This window comes from Antedon mediterranea, chromosome 3, assembly GCF_964355755.1.
Source record: "Antedon mediterranea chromosome 3, ecAntMedi1.1, whole genome shotgun sequence".
Taxonomy (NCBI): domain Eukaryota; kingdom Metazoa; phylum Echinodermata; class Crinoidea; order Comatulida; family Antedonidae; genus Antedon; species Antedon mediterranea.
This window is the reverse complement of record NC_092672.1, coordinates 15,066,261-15,084,745: the sequence shown is the minus strand read 5'-3', so window position 1 is coordinate 15,084,745 and position 18,485 is coordinate 15,066,261. Positions and strand designations below refer to the sequence as shown.

The 18,485-nt window shown below is 35.2% G+C and overlaps 2 long non-coding RNA genes across 4 annotated transcripts in view; one reads left to right on the top strand and one right to left on the bottom strand.

Annotated features, from left to right (window-relative positions):
- Window positions 1-18,485, bottom strand: part of LOC140043656 (uncharacterized) — a 245,969-nt gene that overhangs the window by 145,493 nt on the left and 81,991 nt on the right. The gene's annotated exons all lie outside the window — the stretch shown is intronic.
- On the top strand, window positions 6,076-10,134 carry LOC140043652 (uncharacterized). The gene is made up of 3 exons (XR_011844329.1): window positions 6,076-6,224; window positions 6,650-6,771; window positions 8,400-10,134. It is a non-coding gene; the product is annotated as an uncharacterized lncRNA (long non-coding RNA).

The window sequence follows — 18,485 nt, the reverse complement described above, 5'->3', positions numbered from 1 at the left end:
GCAACTCCGGAGTTTATAAAATAAAATTGTAAATGTCGCCCTCTATTTTGTTTGTTTACATAGCGACGATCATTAGAATCATTTTAATTAATAATATGTTTAATTTAATAATTACTTTCAAAAGTCTCAGAAGTAATATAATGTTTTATTGATACTACTTATTATTTTTGAACCCGCTATATATGTTGTACAAATATTTAAAGTATTTTGAAATAAAACTAAAGCAATGAGTGATCGTGTGAGGATGACCTTTTGACCCGAAACACTCCGGAGTTTGATGTTGGTACCTTTCACACCAAAACACCGGGGTGTCCCCGCAGTTCGCTCTCCGGAGAATGTTCAGCTGTTCAACCCCGCAGTTTTAAACTCCGGAGTTGCTTGATTTTACCTTTCACACCAAACAGCGGGACGTCAACTCCGGGGTGTCTCCGGAGTGTCTCCGGAGTTTTGCTTTTGGTGTGAAAGGGGTATTATTGTTATAGTTCTGAAATTTGAAGTATAGGCTCTACGTTTATTCGATTTCATTCGTGCAAAATCGTACATCGGCTATGCCACCTGAATTGTAACAATGGGAATGCGAATTATTCGTTTATTAAGGTGATCATTTAATATAACCTTATTCTATGTTATTATTCTAGGCATACTTTAACCCTGACCGTCACAATCGCATGTTATACCTGAGGTTTGAATGTAGTATTCTTCATTATTCTACTAATCCGCCGAATAATTACCTTATCGTTGGTACAGAATCTTAATTATAATTACGGCTACCTTTTAATTTGTTTACTCTGGATTTCCTAAAAAGTATGTAATGCATTTTAATTTTACTTTGCAGTGGTTATATCAGTTACATGAAGGATACTGTACCTACAAGTCTCATTGTATCATCGTATTCGGATTGTCAACATTGGACCACCCAAGTCTGCTTATTTCGAGTTTATTGATCCGTATAGTAGTAATGTAATTGTTAAAACGTTACACGCCTTTTAAATCTTCATGTTGTTTTAAATGTTGTAATTTTGTATTTTATTTTTGGATTATTATGTTTTGCTTTGGATTGAACCCACAAATGTGAAAACGCTCACAAATGTGAAAACGCTCACTAATGTGAAAACGCTCACAAATGTGAAAACGCTCACAAATGTGAAAACGCTTACAAATGTGAAAACGCATCACCCACAAATGTGAAAACGCATCACCCACAAATGTGAAAACGCATCACTCACAAATGTGAAAACAACCACAAATGTGAAAACGCATCACCCACAAATGTGAAAACACATCACCCACAAATGTGAAAACAACCACAAATGTGAAAACGCATCACCCACAAATGTGAAAACACATCACCCACAAATGTGAAAATGCATCACCCACAAATGTAATAAACAGCGCCCACAAATGTGAAAACAACCACAAATGTGAAAACGACCATCGGCCACAAATGTAAAAAAAAAAAATCAAATTAAATTTAGTGCTAGACTCAAACAATTTTGATCATGTTTAATACATTAGATCATGGTTGCATTGAGTTGTTTCAATAATTGTTTATTCACGATACGTATGTTAGGGTCGTCGTTAACGTGTTGAATTATTACCATTTTCTGCTCGTGCGCGCTATATTTGCATGTTAACTCGTTGGTTTAATGTACGTAATAGTTCAAGACGATATTTGTTATTTGCTTTGAGCGTGCACGATACTTCAAGATCAAGGCCATGTTATATCATTGTTGCTTGTAGTGTGTGGTTGTTGGCTTACTATTATTATACGTATAGTTCCAAGTCAATGTTCGATGTTTTTTGCATCTACTTGGAACTATACGTACATAATAGTAAGCCAACGAGTTAACAACTACACACTACAAGCAACAATGATATAACATGGCCTTGACCTTGAAGTATCGTTCATGCGCAAATAACAAATATCGTCTTGAACTATACGTACATTAAACCAATTAGTTAACATGCAAATATTGCGCGCAAAAACATATCGTAAACACATAATTATTGAAACAATACAATACAATGTATATAAATACATTAACTTGATCAAAATTGTTGGATTTTTTTTTACATTTGTGGGCGCTATTTTCACATTTGTGGGTGATGCGTTTTTACATTTGTGGTTGTTTTCACATTTGTGGGTGATACGTTTTCACATTTGTGGTTGTTTTCACATTTGTGGGCGTTTTCACATTTGTGGACGTTTTCACATTTGTGTGTTCAACAGACCCACTTGATAGTTTGATTTAGTTCGCTTTTGGGAATCCTGTCTCTCTCTATTGTTTGTTATTTTTTGTTATACTGTATGTAAGATGAAATAAATAAAATGAAATGAAACAGTTTGTCACCGTATAGCTTATATTAGTTTTCGATTTTTGTCTGTCCAATCCAAGTACACTTTTGTAATTAAAGGCCTACAATTAAATAAGTGTTAGGGTATGTTCAGACCTACGGAGTTATGCTTTCGTATCACAGCCAAGGTCATATTTTAATGAGCGTCGTAAGAGCAAAGTGTTCAGATTCATTGCAACGAAGTTGCGTTACAAACGGATATGATGTCACTCGCTGGCGATTAACCAAACTCTAACGCACGCATAGACCTACCTTCGTTGTTATTAAAAGTAGTAGTGGTTGGTTTAGGAGTTACAGGCCTAGACCGAACACTTGGGCTCGGCATTATCGATTGGTTGTCAGCCATACCAACCAGCCGATCGTTTTGGGGTTTGGGTTTATATTTGGTCTATGACCTAAAATATCATTTATGGCAGAACAATTTTCAAATCCCGTACTTGCACCGGCTCCAGATTTATTTACTCGGTCTTTCGCCGCTTTATACGACAACCCCTTCAATTTCGTTTGGATATTAATAATCCTTCTTTATGAGGATGGCCCATTCTGCTAACGTGTCCGCCATGTCGTTGAACACAGACATCTTGTTGCCGGTGCTTTTACGCCAGTTTTTCACTTCCAACCGATCTCTGAACTCAGGGCTTCCCCACAATGAAATAAGGTATTTTACTTCGGTTTCTCGCCAATGCGCACGCTTCGATGACATTTTAAATTAATTAATATAATATTAATAATACTGTATAGTGTAACAACAAAAGGTATGATTTTTTCGCACGTTCACTGATCACAACAAATGGATCAGCTTGGCTATACGATGAGGAGCACATGTCACGATGTGATGTGGCGAATATTGTAATTTGATTGGCTAGATATCTAACCTAGGTCATATTCATCGATGCGTGACTTTCGTATTGTAAGCGACGTCCACTAAACTCATACCTTGAGCTTTCGTAGCGTACGAAATATCAGTGTCGTACGAGGTGGCTTCCACTAATCTTTTCCTGGTTCAGACCTATGGACTTGTACGCCGCGTACAATACGAAAGCATAACTCCGTAGGTCTGAACAGGCCCTTAATGTATATAAGCCATGGAGTAATTTATAAATTCTTCCATAGCTTCCTTGTACATGTATACAGTAAAGGTAAAGGCGTCAAATTTTATATCTTATTTGTTTTGTGTATTTGCATTGTATTTCAGGAAAAAACGGCTACTACTGTAAGAAAATATTTTTTGTAATGTAAGGTAATCATTAATTTAAATAATATTAATATTTAATTATTTGCATATAAACAGACTGTACCACCATTTTCAAAATTCAAAATGTTATAGCAATATTTTCGAATTTGTAAATAACAGTAGACTTGCCTTTTGAACCATGGATGGTACCCAAAACTTGCAAGAATAAAATATAGTGTAAAATTGTCTGTATTTATTTTGTAAAAACGTCTTTTTTGTGGCGTGAATTAGGTATTTCCAGCCATTTCTAGTAATTTTACCAATTTCTAAACAATTTCGACTTAAAATCACGTCATACAAGCACAATTGGACAATTCGCGCATTTTTTATTTTTTTAAACAGTCATAGTTTCTAAACTAAATGGTAAAGTTTATTTTTATTACATATTCTGGAAGTTGAGGAGTTGTAGATATCGGTTCATGCATCAATATGGCTAACTGGACATTGTGACGTCATTGTATGGCCAAAAATATTGGATTTTTTTCTCTTTTGTCATAGCTCGTCACATTTAATAGAGCGCATCTCCACTTATCCGTATTCCATTTTCCCAAGATTTTGATATTGTCTAGGTCAATCAATTCGCATGAGTTACAATTTTAAACAATTTTGAAAACATCATCATATGCAAAAGTGTGAATAACTTGGGTCACATAATTTCATCATTCCAATAAATTTCAATATGTTATAGCTCCTCAGAATGAAAATTGATACTCATAATTCAACGTTTTCTGGACGCTGTTGAATTGTAGCTACAAATTTTTGCGAATCTGATATTGTGACGTCATCATATGGCCAGTTGAATTTTCATATTTTGCGTCAAAGTTCATGACATTTAAAAGAGCGCGCATCCATATTGTTCGTATACAAATTTCTTCCAACACGTTGATATGTTGTTGCACACTAAGATTTTATTTTCTTCAGGTCACAATGGCATAATTGTTTTCTGTGCGCAATATTCTAACATATGACATGCACGTGGCGTTTGCGAAGCGAATTACCTAACTTGTCCATAGTGTCAAGTTCAAATCTAAAATACTAAAATAAAATAAAAAAAATAAAATATACTTCCTAATATGGAGCAATTTTTTACATGATAAAAATAGCATGCTACGCAAAAAAATATGCGGGTACGCGTACTTGAAATTTCGAAATGCGGAAAATTAATTTCTAATCAATTTCGCAAACATTTCAGGTCATTTTGAGCATTTCAAAATGTTCAAAATTATTTGCGTTTTACGCACAGCTCATACAGAGCGTAGACAAATAGTTTTTGCAATTGATTTTTGTTTTTCATACATTCTGTAATAGATTTTATTTATTTTGATGAACTTTAATTGCGAAATAATGACGCACATGCACGTTAAGCTTTAGAAATCGCTTGCAAAATTGTGCAAAAATATATCTACTGTATATTTAATCAGTTATAGCTCCTCAGGATGGCTAGTAAGTTACCCTCATTTTTTAAAATGCTGATGAGTTGTAGATATCAATTCATGTAAAATGTATACCTACCAGATGAATGGACGTCACCATATGGCCACTCAAATTTTTAAAAGAGATTTTGTTTTCACTTTTGTACTAATTGAATAGAGCGCAGTGCTACGTTTCCGATTTCTCCTAGATTTTAATATGTTCTTCATCAATCAGTTCTCTTTCACATGAGTTACAAACATTTTTATTTTTATTACGTCATATAAAAAAATTTGAATAACATGAGTTACCTAATTTCATCTATACAGTATTATTACATTCATTACTATACAGTTTAATCTGCTCATCGGAATGAAAAGTGATCCACGTGATTAAAATTTATTATAGAAGTTGTTGAATTGTAGATATGAATTCATATACAAATTTTGTCTATCTGATATAATGATGTCATCATATGGCCAGTTAAATTTAAAAAGTCAGATCTTCATCTCTTTCGTAAAAGTTCATCGCGTTTAAAAGAGAGCGCATCTCACTCACATGCTACACTGATAACATATACAGTGTATTCTGTAAATACTGTAATATGCTGTATGATACAAATACGGTAAGCTACAATTCAGCACTGTAAACATATTAAATTCATGTCAATTCATAGGATGGCATAATAATTGTCGACGTTCATATAGTTTAACGTATGTGCATGTTGCATTTCCGTGGATAACCCAAACTCTTCAAATCTAGTTTCAATTCTTTTTTTATCAATGGATTTAAGGCATAGCAAATGAGACTTCAATATATTAAAATTTTGCATACATTTGACAAGTTTTCTCAGTGCTGTTTGAAAAATCTGTTAATCAGAGGGGCTCATACCCATCAAAGATGGGTACTAATGCTAGTTATATAAATCCAAGTAAGTTAAAGCCACTAGACCCACAAATGTTTACGGTTTTTAAAAATAATCCATTGTAGCGAAATTTGATACACCTATGTAAGAATTACACACCCCTTTTTTAGTTAATGGAACAATCCACTTGAGAGACTGCTGATTGGTGTGTAGATATGGTAACATTAGAAGGAAGAAACCAACATGGTAGTCAGTCAGTCAAGCTTCAACATCCAAAGGTTACATACCTACGGTATATTATTATTACTTCACTGAATTAGATAAAACTTGGAAATACATCATCTCTATTGAATTAAAAAGGTAGGCAATTATAAATCGTTATCACTCTGTAGTCTAGTGAAGTTGAAAGGATAATTAAAGATCAGAGAACCATGTAGCAGATCGTAGTGTGTTTAGTACTGCTGGTATGGAGGGGGGATTTAATTAGATTTAGAGATAGCCTAATACTAATATTATAGGGTAGTTTTCCTTAGAGGGTAATTGTCTGGGGGTAGTTGTAGTTGGGATGATTTATTGTGTGGGGGGGGGGGGGGGGGTAGTTGTCCTAGAAGGGTGATTGTTCAGTTGGTTATTGTCCGTGGGATAATTGTCCTAGAAGGGTGATTGTCCAGGGGGTTATTGTCCGGGTGGAAGTTGTACGGGTGGAAGTTGTACGGGTGGTAGTTGTCCAGAGGGTAGTTGTCCTAGACCCATTTTAAAGAAATGTTACTTTCCATTGATTTAAGGGCAAACTGATCATACACATCCACCATCGCATGAAAGTAAAAGCCGACAAAGTCAAAAGAGGCAATCAGTAATGAAAGACCACAGCAGATCTTAATAGCAACACTTCCACACTTCGAAGAAGGTAGGATAGCTGTGTTGCATCCATTTTTAAATAAAGTTATTATTATTATAGCTCTTCCAGAAGTAAATAACATGCAAAGACACATTCGAAGGCAAATGCAGATGAATAACCCAAAGAGCTATCCGTTTTTATTGCATGATTCAGGCATGGCTGGCCTATATCGTTTTCTTTCCATTTAATTTTCATTTCATTTATTTTGTCTCCCATAATTATAACAAAAAATAACAAACAATAGAGAGAGACAGGATTCCCAAAAGCGAACTAAATCAAACTATCAAGTGGGTCTCCAAAGCAAAACATAATCATCCAACAATAAAATAAAAAATTACACGGAAAGAAATCTTCAGGTATAAGCTTTTCCTAAATTCTTTAAAATCATAAATTTATTACACAAACACAACAATCAACAAATGCATAATGCATCTTAAGATTGATTATTTATTGTTGTTTGTATTCATTTATTATTACATATATTATTTTAGATGAAATAAAATTTGTTTTTGTTTGTACATACTGTATAAGTAACTGGGACTATTATCATCGGGAAATATGATATACAGTGTATAAACATTAATTGAGTGTATAGAATATTTTAGGTAGGCCTATGCATGGAGGTTACATAAGAAAAGTTAAATAAATTATAATTTAGTTGTGTCACAAAGTAATGGAATAGTCTAATAACTACAAATGCTTTGAGTAGACATATTTTTTTTTTATACAACGGGGAAAGAGTAAGGAGCATCTAGTTCACCTCACCGTAAAACAATTAAATGAATTAATCTGTGTACAGTAGAACCTTCATTTTACGTACTGTATGGGTCTGAAAGGTGTGTGTAAAACATGGGATTCGTAAAATCCAGGTTGACCTTAAATTGACCCCCATATACGTAGATCGTAGCTAAATAAAGTGTAAAATATCAATGTTCTTGCATTTTCTATCCATAAAAACAGTAGCTGCTGTAGGGGGAATGCACATGAGTTTCTCACACAGCCAAGGCTTTGTGCTTTGTTGTTGTTAAATTGCGCCCTCAATGTAGGAAAATGATGACGTAAGCGGTCATTTTAAGCGTACGTAAAATCAAGAGAACGTAAAATCAGGGTATGTAAAACAAACCATTTGCCGCTCGAGAGTGGAGAAGATCTAAGAAGACTAGACATCATCAGAAATCACCAAAGTAAATGATTACAGAGATGATGAAGTGAAACTACGGTTGTGCTATACATGTGAAAATTACTGTACTGTCAATGTAATACTGGAAACGGAGATAATTCACATATTAAAACTTGTATTATAGATCCCAGATTGGGTGCACCCATACAATTAAAAGATTCTGGATATTTATGATAGTGTTGTACATATATTTTGTTCTTGTCTTAAGTCCACCCACAACATGCCAAACCCACTGGCAACGTTGCCGTGATCGATTTTGATATGGCGACAAAAAATGCTTTTGTGTATATGCCTGGATGCAAATATTAAGGGATGCCGCTTCCTTTTCAAAACCATTTTACACCAAACAGTGCCAACGTAGATAATAATACGATTTGACGTTTACTGTTAGTGCATCTAACTAATAAACAAATATAATGTATAACCCAGTAAAAACAATTTTTTATTAACTTTTCAGGTTAAGCAAGAAGGCCTCAACAATGAGGATCAAGGGGTTCGTGTTCAGCCCAGAATGATAGAGACACTATTGCCTTTGCTCCTGTTGAAGACACCAAGCAGTGCTTACAGGCTCTGGTGAATATGGCGCAACCACAGCTTCTTCCTATCCTCAATTATTTTGAGGAAGATTTTTAAATGTTAACGCGCACACAAACACCTGTGTATGTACAATATCTGATAAGTGATTAAAACAGATGGATGCTGTTTTCGTTTTAGAGAAGATGTAAAGAACATGGATTATAATATAATAATAATACTTGAATCACCCTAGAGTGTTTTTCATCAAAGCCATGCAAGGCCATAAATAAGTACTAAAAATTAATAAAACAAATAAAAGAGAAACATAAACATAAAGGGTAAACTAAACCCCGCCGTAGACCAACTCGGTTTGTTTCAGGATAACAATTAAAATAAGATTTATGTAGTTAAACTTAATTTTTAAATATTTACATTAGAAATACGTTTTTAAGATTACCCGGAAGGTTATTCCAAAGCTTACTGCTATGAAATGACTATTTTTCTACCGTTATAAATTAATTGCTGTAAAACAAAAACAACAAACTTGAGTATGTTGTTTATATGACACTCATTGTGTCATGGATGTTACAGGTATTTGTTTTTAAGGTTTTATATGTATATAGTTCATGTTTAAAAAATCTAAAGTAAGTGCGGTAGGCCTGATGGGTTACCAAGCTTTGCTGGATTCAGAAAAGTACTCGCGTTCCCCGACTGGGGGGCGGGGTGGGGTTTGCGGTGGCTAGGCTCCCCGACGAGGGGGCTAGGCTCCTAAAGAGGTATTTGTCCTAAGGGGGTAGTTATCCTGGTGGTAGTTGTCCTAAGAGGGTAGTTGTCCTAAGAGGGTAGTTGTCCTAAGAGGGTAGTTGTCCTAAGGGGGTAGTTGTCCTATGAGGGTAGTTTTCCCAGTGGTTGTTGTCGGGGGTAGTTGTCCTAGGAGGGCAGTTGTCCAGGGGTAGAATTTTCTCTCGGGGACAGTTTTTAGGCTTGTTTTGTACGAACACGGTGCTGACGTCACGACAGTAGGTGGCGTTGTGTGGTTGCTACCGCAACCAAAAATGCCTGAGTGACTCCAAGATCCCGGCCGTTTACAATACAGATACAGAAAAGTTACGAATCTTCCATTTGTTTTGGCTTTCACGTGGGTAAAACGAAAATATAAATTAGGTCAAAAAACGTAGGTCTAGTAGCTTTAATTATATTTAGTTATTTATTGTTGGAGCCAAAATTGTTTAAAATATTTAACTTTCCGCAGTTCTAACTTTTCTGTATATTTATATATATTTTCTGTACATATATTTTATTTGTACCTAATTATTCTGATGCCCCACCAATTGTTAAACTTTATTGAGTTCATTTGCATATGTTCAGACAGGTGTGGTGGCTGGGCTCGCCTTTTGTTATTTTCTTTTATTGAAACTAGACTATGCTGTGTAGTGACACTTTACTTGCAAATTTTCTTAATGTATTTGTACATATTATGTCAGAGTAGGGAAAAAACATCTGACCAATATTTATCCTTGTAATGCTATTCTCTATGTCAAAAGTTTACTTACAGTAATTTTTTAATAAAATATTGCATTACAAATATGTATGGTCTGAGCAATTTTTTGACCATTTTAAAATTTCTTTGACCACCGTTTTTAAGATACAGTTACAGAAAATAGCATTTCCGGTTGCATCTATATATAAATTTACGTAAGGGCAAAATTCGGTAAATCGCGCCTTACTTCTAGAATTTTTACTCGATGGTATGTAAAGTTGGTTCGTACTTTCGGTACTGATTTTAACCGCCTGATGTAACCCTGTTTACTAATTAAATTGAGTTAGATAATAAGTTATTGACGGTTAAAACGAATTTAGGTTCCAAGATTTGCCCCAAATAGGGGTGTTTTCCGACCGTGGTATACACTGTATAATGGATGTCCGTCTTGAAAAATACCCGCCACAAAAATGCGAGGAGGCTTCGCATTTTCCTATCTCCTCCTACGATAATTGCTTTTAATAGCTGAAAACCGGTTGAACAGCTAGAGTACACCATCATAATGTTGAAGACAGGCCGATTTTCTTTAAAAAATACTATTTTGATAGATTTAATATACGATTATACAAATCTATTGATTTGCGATGAATGGAACATCCCAATCTCTCAGTCTGCCAGAGTTTGGTTTAACACAAGTACTGTAGGTAAATTTATGAGCCCTTGGTTTAACACATACGGTAGGTAAATATATGGGCCCTTAGAGAATAAACTTGCGAGATTGTGGATAGGCTCTACTGTTAGATATATAAACACATTATTATATACAAATAAACTTTATACTGACAGTTCTTTCTCAACGTTTGTATTAATTAATAATTACCAAATATAAACGTCGTAGTGGTGTATCGTGACATGGTACTTTAATATTTCAATCGATTATGACAGTGACAGTTTTAACTAAACTAAATAAAGAATGTTCTCTAATATAATTAGGAATCTCTTGCCATACACGGGGAAAATTAGTGTACAATGAATATTTAAAATAAATAAATAAATAAATAAAATAAAAAAAGTATTAAATCGCAAATGTTTTACTGTATTTAGAGGTATATTATTTATAGGCCTATAAAACATGAAAAAAATATTTCGTTACTGAGTGGATAAAGAATATATTTAAAAATTGTTCCTCTTTGTACCTATCCGCTTTCCCATCCCTCAACCCTAATGTTACATACAAAACACAAATTGGGTTTCTTTAAATGAGTTCAAATCAAAAACTTGGACTAATTTTGTGATAAGTTTCTCCTTCGGAAGTAATTCCCAGGGTGCTAATTTTAGTTGACTACATAAATCATCGTGTCTATTTATTCGTTTCTCTAAACGACAATGTATAGGCCTATAGTCCTGCGGTACGTACATTTGAAATCGCCAGTTTTGTTACGCTGAAATTACTGTGTATTCGAGAACCATCTGTGGGCACGACCTAGATGGTACGCGAGCGAAGCGAGCGTACCATCTAGTTTAGTAAAAATGATCTATACAGCGAATATATATATTCCAAGTATTTTGATACCAACAGGTTGTCATTATAGTCCAAATAAGGGTTATGGATCATTTTGAAATTATTTATTTATTTAATTTAAATGAGGCTGTTACCAGGGTTTTGGGTATTATGAACATTTTTACGTAGAATAATAAAGTAAAATTACGTCAAATCTCACTTTGCGCATTGAAATCCTATAGAACCCCTCTTTTCATACATAAGGAACTACTAGTCCTATATAAACACTTCAGGATTTGTGATCATTCAACATGTCGAGAAACTCCAGAAATACTCCATTCACACCAACCTAGCAACACCAGGGTTTATAAAATAACATTTTATATACCGCCCTCTATTTTGTTTGTTTAAATAGCGACTATCATTAAAGGATGTGAGGATGACCTTTTGACCATAAGACACCGGCGTTTGATGTTGGTACCTTTCACCCGAAAGTTCACCCTTCAGAGAACATTCCTGAGCTTTTCAACCATGGTGTCCTGAACTCCTGAGTTGTTTGATTTTACTTTTCACATCAAAACACTGGAGTGTCTTTGGAGTTTTGGTTTTCACGTGAAAGGGGTCCAACATATGAAGCAGAGACATGGATTATTAATCCATGGTAGAATGATAGACTAATGCTTTAAGCATACAGTATGATTTTATAGTACTAGTAAAATTGTACATTTTTGCAGGCTACTGTATTACCTCTCAATCACAAAGTTGTACAATGGCAACAGGATAATGATTTGGTACCTTGAAAGATAGCCTCATTCTCGATAGTATCGTGATAGAGATCAATAAACCTTAAACAATGCCTACTCTGTATGGAAAATTGAACACTAGACACAGCGATATCTAAAATATGTGCAGCATTCGAACAAGTTGAACCACATTAAACGAAGCGATGGGGGTGACGTTTCAGACTCAACTCATCAACACTCGACAACAGTGTGTTCACAACAAAAACAAACTTATCAAAACACAGCACATGCAAGGCGTTTGAGAAAACCACGCAAGATCTGCATATACTGTGGAGGTGAGTACCCCACAAAAGCAAAAAAACATGCCCAGCCTATGGCAAAAAATGCAACAATTGTGATAAAATGAACCCCTACGCTAAACTATGTAGACAAAAACACAAGGCACATGCTGTTGACGTGATGTCCAATGATGACAATGATTGCACAACAAGTGAAGATGAGTACTCATTCCATATTACAGGTGCTGGGTCTGAAAGACAACCCAAAGTTAACCGGACCATTCAATGTAGTACTGTTAATGCAATCATTGATACCGGCGCAACTATTAAAAATGAGCATGAAGACATATATCCGACTGCAAAACAAACCACGGCTACTAGTAGAGAGGCCAAATACTCAAAAAATGTTGTTGATAGCAGGCAACCATGAATGTATCCTTTGTGGGTTGACAAAAATGATAGGGGTGGATGCCATCCTCAGTTTTGGGTTTTAAGGTCAGTTTATAGGGTCAAACGGTCAAACAAGATAAAAATATAGAGGAATCTAAAAAGACTAAGACCCGGGCCCCTATAACATAATTATTGAGAAGTTGTTTTGTTCAATCTTTGAATGAACTCCTTAGGCCTGTTTTCCTGTCGATCGTTAAGTTGCGTTGAGTTGACAGATTCAACGATTTGACAGGAAAAGGGGGTAAAGATTAACGTTTAAAATCATTGAAATCTTAAATCGTTAAAGTTAAACGAGTTCAACTTTAACGATTTAAGATTTTAACGATTACGATCGTTACGATCGTTTAAACTGACCAGTCAAATGAAAGTAGGTATGCGCTGACATTTATTGAATTTTTACAACGCGACGATATTTTTCACCTTTTTTGTACACTTTTAAGGTATATTTAACAACAAACAAGTGTAAGTCAAATTAAATTATAATAATAAACCAATTAAATTTAATGTTTGTCTTTAGTGTAAGCCTAGATATCAACGAAAGCATGTCCTAAGCTGAGTTAAAGCATCAAAACCTGTAACTTTTTCAATTTTCATACGGACTCGGCTGTGCGTGGCCGGACTTAGTTTTGCAACACTTCACGTCCACGTGTCCCAGCAACGCTCGAGAGAACCAAGAAACGATCCCGTAAAAATGTGTAAATATTAGCGGTCCGACTCGATCATCGTCATTGCTATTTTATTTTCAACTTTAACAATTTTAAACTCAACGCAATTTAACGTCGACAGGAAAACAGGCTTTAAGCAATCAGCACCAAATATTTTAAAACTGAGTGGATGAACCGATCATCAATGATTCAAAATAGAATTATAATTATGGTACAACAAGAAACAGTTCATTCAGTGATAGGTTCTACATGACATGGTACATAAACATAATAATATATCTTTTCAACGGATGATGAGGAAGAGCTCAAATTTAAAGTAACAACTTACTGAAAGAGAAAAAAGAAGAATTTATGAGACACTGAGAAAGCATCGCTCTAAACCTTTGCGGATTTCTATAAGGCAACCATTTTTAATAGTGCATATCAAAACAAAATTTACGAAAAAAAAGCTGACAGAAAATCTGCTAACCAATCATTGAAGTTGGTGAATATCATAAAGTAGAGCATGATCATAGACCAATTTCAATTTCTTCAGCCAAATCTGACTTCATACATATCTTAATGGATGGCATTAACATACTCACAGATGTTCCAAAAGCTAAAAACATGATGGTCATTCACTACCAGTTCAAGGATTCAGTAAACATGGCTGTCAGGCATTTTATTATATGAGTTGGTAACAGTGGGTAGATTTTGAAGATGCAAGGTAAACAAAGAGAAATGATCTGCTATGGCAATCACGAAGAAGCGGGTACCTCTCTCTATCCTACACCAATAGTACAAGTACAAATCCCGGTCATGTTGATATTCAATATTCAATGGTCACTTCCAACCCACAACCCCTCTGTGATGTTTTTAAAATGTAGTTATTAAACATTCCAGTAGCCTTAAATTTCGGTTATTTTGATACTTCATGACCCTGAACTTTCAAGTTTAAAATCTCCCCAGGACAATTCTGGTAATTTCACATCACTACCCATCAGCCCCAGCAGGTTATCCTCGTGAAAATAGTTATTTATTTATATTTATTTAAATTATTAATACTGATAATAGTTAACAGGTCTGTGCTCTATTTAACATTATGACCTTAAAAATTACCTTGTAACTTGTAAGTTTAAAAATGTATAAACATGATCATTTTCTGTAATATGTCAATAATTGATCTAATAATGGTTATATTTGTTTCAATTTGCTTATAAGTTGTTGAAAACAGCTAAAAAACCTGAATTTACCACATTTGACCTTATAACCTTTAAACTTTTAAGTTGATATATTGATGAACTTGATCATCTTCCACATGATGCCAATAATGACCTAATTATTGTTAAATTTGTTTAATTTGATTATAAATTGTTGAAAACACCTTCAGCTTTAACACAGCGAAAGCACTCGACCTCATCCAAGTAACGTATACCCTTATATAATGAACAGATACAAATGCACAAAGGAAAGACTAAATTTATGACCAACTTCTCGACAAGACAATAGACAATCACCAGATTGAGAAAGTTGACAAATACATATACCTGGGGCAGACCTTGAAAATGGTCAACACCACAGAGGAGGAGATATTAACACGTGTAAAAGCAGGTTGGAGAAGGTTCGGGATGCACAAGCATATCCTGACTGACCAAGACATTCCCATGTCACTAGAAAGCAGGGTGTACAATCAATGTGTTCTAACAACTATAGTTTATGGGGCAGAGACATGGGCAACAACGAAAGAGATGGAACAAAAATTGATAACACAAAGGAGCGATGGAAAGAAAAAATATCTATCAATATGAGACAGAGTAAAGCATAGTGAGATATGGAAAAAACAAAAGTCAAAGACATCATGGTAAAGATCAAAGAATTTAAATGGAGATGGGCAGGACACATAGCAAGAAGAGACGACAACAGATGGACGAAGAGATTGAATGGATGGCAGCCGAGGACAGGGAGAAGAAGAAGAAGACCGCAAAAAAGAAGATGGCGTGACGACATAACAACGTACATGGAAACGGCGACATGGGAAAGATCGGCAAGAAACAGAACTAAATGGAAACAGCTGGAGGAGGCCTTCACACAGCAGTGGGTGAAATAGGCTATGAGATGAGATGAGATGAGATGAGAATGAACAGATGGATACAACAGTATTAAATAAAAGCACAATTATTGACACATACAAAGACAGTTTTACTGGAATCGGTAAGCTGAACGACATTATGTGTAATTTACACATAAGCACTAAAATACAACCTGTGGCTCAGTCGCATCGCAAAATACCGTTCCATCTCAGAAAGAAGATTGAAAGCAAACTGAAATGATTACAGGAATTAGATATCATCAAACCAGTTGACAATGAACCTACTCCATGGATTTCACCAATAATCGTTGTAGCAAAGCCAAAGAAACCTGACGAAATACGCATCTGCGTGGACATGAGGGCCACGAACACAGCAATAAGCAGAGAAAGACATGTAACACCTACAATCGACGACATAATTAGCAAACTAAATGATGCCGTAATGTTTTCAAAGATTGATATGAACTGCAGGTTATCATCAGGTAATGCTAGCGCTGAAGTTGCGATATATTACCGTATTTTCCGGAGTATAGGTCGACCCCAAGTATAAGTCGACCCCCAACTTTGACCTAGAATATCGTTGATTTTGGTATGACCTGAATATAAGTCGACCCCCAAAATCGGCTAATAACACAACTTACTTTAAAGTTCAAAGAAGGCTAGAAATGTATGAAATGTGGTTGTTTGTTTATACAATTATTAAAGTGTAGGCCTAATCAATATCGGACGGACGTAATCACAACGGCTTCGCCGCCGTCTTCGCCAGCCTATAATAAATGACAGCGATGTAGCGTTACAGTACTTGCCATCAGCGATGTTTTTTCGCGTCACTCGAATAAATTAAAACGAGTTTTTCGTTAGGAGGCTTATTAATTGTACAGGCGAGTAGTTGTAAATCGCGTTATCTGTAAATGTACACGCGCCGGACTGAGGAGAATTTATTTTATGAATAGACATGCGCAGTAATTGTAATTACGAACAAACAAACAAACTGCGCATGTGTATAGATGAAAATATCGCGCAATAACAAACATGCTGCATGGACATTCCAACATCGTGTAGTTCGTTTTGTGGTGTGTGTTACGATGTTTTCGCGAGTGAATACGAAGCATATGAAACACAAACGAAAACTATTTATTCTTAATTATTTTAATAAAAGCGTAATATAAACATCAAAATTAATCTTTGTTATATATTAATAGTACTTGTACCAGTACTTGTTGGAGTTGTATTATTTTGTACAATGTAGGTATTATTAAATTGAAAACTCCTGTGAGTGATTGATGATAGGCCACTGACCTTGCTAGGCCTTGACAGCTGACGGCTTTTGAACGAATTTTTTCGGCTTGATTTTTTTCAAAAATCGCATGGTCGGAGTATAAGTCGACCCCCCGATTTTGCAATTAAAATTTTCCCACAAAGTCTCGACCTATACTCCGGAAAATACGGTACTGTCTTCTCGACACACGTTGGGCTCTTCAGGTATAAACGATTGCTTTGGAGTTTGCTCAGCAGCAGAAAAATTTCGAAACGTTATTCAATCTGCGCTAGGTGGACTAAAAGGGGTCATACATATAAGCGACATATTAGTGTTTGGTAACACAGAAGCTGAACATGCCAGTAATCTCAAAACGTGAAGTGTGAATTCTTCAAACGCAGCATTGAATTTTTAGTGATACCGAAGTATCACCAGATCCTAAAAAGATTGCCCCACTTCAAGAGGCAGCAGCACCGACCTCTAAAGAACAAATGCGATCACTCCTAGGCATGACAAAATACGTCGCTCTATTAATTCAAAACTACGCTACCATAACAACGCCGCTTAGAAAACTTACCCACAAAAACACACCATGGTCCTGGGGTAAAGAAGAATAAACAGCAATCGACACACTTAAAAAACGCTAATCAGCTTGCGCATCATGGCCTACTTCGATTCAGAAAAAAAATCAACAATCATAACTGACCCAAGCCCAAGCGGAGCTATACTAAGCCAAAGCGGTCAGCCGCTAGCATACGAGAGTCACACACTTTTTTATTTCAACAATATTTAATAAGGGTGATCCATCCAGATCATTACCGACCCTTAAACAATACAAACAGTAAATACAAAATAAACTATAAAAATACAAATTTAACAAATACTGTATATAAAAAATTAATATAAATATACAGTATAGGCCCACTATGTAAGAAGGATAATTAAGAAATAATATCAGAGAGACAGATGTTTTTTCAAAAGAGATTGAAAGGAGAAGAAATTGTAAGAGTTAGGAATGCTTAAAGGTAGAGAATTAAGCATGGATAATCACAAACTTTGATAAGAAACTGGACATTATGATATATAAGCATGGATAATCACAAACTTTGATAAGAAACTGGACATTATGATATATAAGCATGGATAATCACAAACTTCGATCAACTGAAATGACAACTCACAAAGTTAACTCATTTTAACAATTAATTGCAAGCAAGTCGTTTTTAAAGTTGCAACAGATGGAAGTGTTTTTAGTTGTTTACTGAGATGCATACCAGCACACTTCATTGTTAAATTAGCCGTTTAATAGAATACAAACTTTTCAATCTTCCCACCAAGCCATCCCCCGGCATCATCCAACACTTAACTTCAACACAGGCACTACTCTCATTTTATTTGCTCATTTGGCTAGTATAATTCTGGGGAATTATTTTTCCCCCAAATTCCATTATTTACCATGGGTGTCACTTACATCCTTAACTATATACTTTGATTCACTGCCTCCTGTGACAACACACTGGACTTTTAATACAGCGATGTCATTTGAGTGGTAGCCTCCAAAAGATGTAGTTTATTATTAAGCTT